Raw genomic sequence first — 2,941 nt, 5'->3', positions numbered from 1 at the left:
TTTATGTTGCCCAGTAATTTTATTACTCTCCTCTATAAATATTCTTTCAGTAGTTTCTATCCAGCAATTTATGCAATATTCAGAATGGAGAATCTTGTTCCTGTTGCCACTGCATATTTAACTACGTATGGTGTGGGCAAAATTACTTAAATCTGTGGCTTGTGTAATGCAAACCTATAAAATACTTTAGGAATAAAGGATACCACTCACCAAAAAGAAGAGGCATTGAGTCATTGGCAGGCACACACCGGAAAGAAAGCAAACTTGCTAGCTTTTGGAATGAATATTTACACACACACACACACACACACACACACACACACACACACACACACGAACATACCTAGCCGTAATCAGTCTCTCTCTCTCTCTCTCTCTCTCTTCCTCTTCCCTCCCCTCCCCTCCCCTCCTGTGCCCTTACGTTGTGCTTGCTTGATGCACAATACCAGGCTTGCAGATCAACAAGTGGTCCATGGTAGGGTGGGTGGGGTGTGTAGAGAGAGAGGGGGGGGGGGAGGGGGGGGTTAGGTGGCAGGCAGGAGGCAGGAATATTGTTGGGCTGGACAGCTAGTGGCTATGGGGATGCAGCTGGTTTGCTTGCTAGGAATGTTGGAGGAATGGGTGACAGGTGCACAGGCTAGACACAAGGCACGCCTCATGTCAGAGATGGTGGGAAACAGCACGCTATGGAGGAGATATGGGGGGGCAGAGGGAAGGATCCAAATGACCTGGGTTGTGGAGCAGCCATTAGAATCGAGCATGTTGTAACACTGAGTGCTCAGACTTGTTCTGGCCAGTTTGGCGGTGGCCATTCATTCTTGTTGACACCTGGTTCAGTTGGTTGTCATATACAAGGTTGTGCAGTGATTGCAGCAGAATTGGTATACAACATGGCTGCTTTGACAGATGGGCCAGTCTCAGTGGGGTGGGACAAGCCCGAGACAGGACTGGAGTAGCAAGTGCTGTGTGGGTTGGTTTGGCAGGTCACACACAATGATCTTCAACATGTTCCTTGTGGCAAGGGCTTGGGAGTGGAACAGGAATGGACTAGGATGTTGGGGAAGGGGGGGGGGGGGGCGAAGGAACATCACATAAGGATGGATGGGAAGGGTCTCAGGATGTCCTGCATGTCAGGGCATGGTGATAAACAATCAAAAGCCATAGGAAAGGATATGGTTCAGTTGTTCCAATGAAGGCGATACTGGATGAGGATGGGGGCACTCCTTTGTAGCCAATTCTTGGAAATTGTGTGAGGACATGGCTTAGGAATTCTGGTTGCAGTGCGTGATTGTAAATGACCTTGTGAGACCTTCAGCATACTGGAAACTGGTGTTCTCGTCACCGTATACAGGGTGGTCCATTGATAGTGACTGGGCCAAATATCTCACGAAATAAGCATCAAACGAAACTTGTCTAGCTTGAAGGGCGAAACGAGATGGCGCTATGGTTTGCCCGCTAGATGTCGCTGCCATAGGTAAAACGGATATCAACTGCGGTTTTTTAAATAGGAACCTCCATTTTTAATTACATATTCGTGTAGTACGTAAAGAAATATGAATGTTTTTGCTTTGTGACAGATGGCGCTGTAATAGTCACAAACGTATAAGTACGTGGTATCACGTAACATTCCGACAGTGCAGATGGTATTTGCTTTGTTACACATTACCCGTGTTAAAATGGACCAGGGTGTATACGACCCGGGAGATTGGGAAAAACCCGGGATATCTTTAGAATTCCGGGAAATTTTTCATTGTTTTACTTTTCAGTTAAATTTTTGTAATTTTGACTGGTAAGAACCGATACTCTAACAAAGAATGTTACTGTATCCCGCTTCTGCAGAATAATACTTCAACAATAGAACATAAACGAGAGGAAAAAAAACGAAAATAACTTAAATTGAAAAGGAAATGCGCCATATACACAAAGTGCTCATGCAAGCGTCTGTCAATTGAAAATGTGTCTAAGGCTTTAGGACGGCTATGCAGTGCTTCATAACAACAAATTGCCTCCAATGAGCGTGAAGTCGCAACTGTTTACATTTGATTTGTTTTAGCAGTTACGCGTGGAGTCATGCGCATGCGCAATCCGTTTGAGTAGTAGATTCTCCCGCTTCTGGCGACAGGAATGTGGCTGTTGGCTGTGCAAGCAGTCGCAGCAAGCAGCTTGATGCTACCGGGAAAAGGGGGGCGCCAAATTCATATTCTTGAGGAAAAAAAACTTGTTTCACAAAGCACCTAGCATCTAGCGCACGTTTGTCTATTGATTATTCATATGATTTTGAAACGCTTCCCTGTTGGTTTTGGAACATTTTTGAACACATTTAAAGTTAATTTATGAATGAATCGTAAGTTGACTTTTGAATGCATGCATAGTGTACGTGATGTCTCTGTCAGGAGAATCCTCGTCGCATCAAGAAATAAACTTTCCGCAGACAAAAGGGGACGTGGCTGTACGAGCTGAGGGAGTAAAGCCGAAAGGATGAATGCCAATCGCTGTCTGATTATGTGGTTGATTAGATTTGCGAATATCAGCATTGTTATAATAACTAGAGAGATCCATAGATTCAGACTGCCAGAATGGAAATAAACGACTCACAGAAATAACAGGTGAGAAAGATTACGTATTATCTTCTCGGTGTATCCAAGAAAATGAAATTTTGACAGAAAATTTTTAGCCAGATCGGTACACTGGTAAGGACCAGTAGTACAGTCCCCAGCTACCAGCCAAGTGAGTTCTGTTCTGGAAGTTGAAAACATGTTGTTCGTACACGTAATAACGCCTAACCGGAAAATAATCGCGGGATAACTAAACCTGTGATTCTGGCGGGGTTAGTGAAGTTAATCGGCGAACAAATTTTGACAGTGGAGCAATAGCTACAGAATTGGTGATGACAAGAACGAGGAAGGAGAAGAAACGGGGACATCACACAAATTTTGGAGAA

Source organism: Schistocerca americana, chromosome 1 (genome assembly GCF_021461395.2).
Source record: "Schistocerca americana isolate TAMUIC-IGC-003095 chromosome 1, iqSchAmer2.1, whole genome shotgun sequence".
In the NCBI taxonomy this organism is placed as follows: Eukaryota; Metazoa; Arthropoda; class Insecta; order Orthoptera; family Acrididae; genus Schistocerca; species Schistocerca americana.
This window is presented reverse-complemented; position numbering follows the sequence as displayed.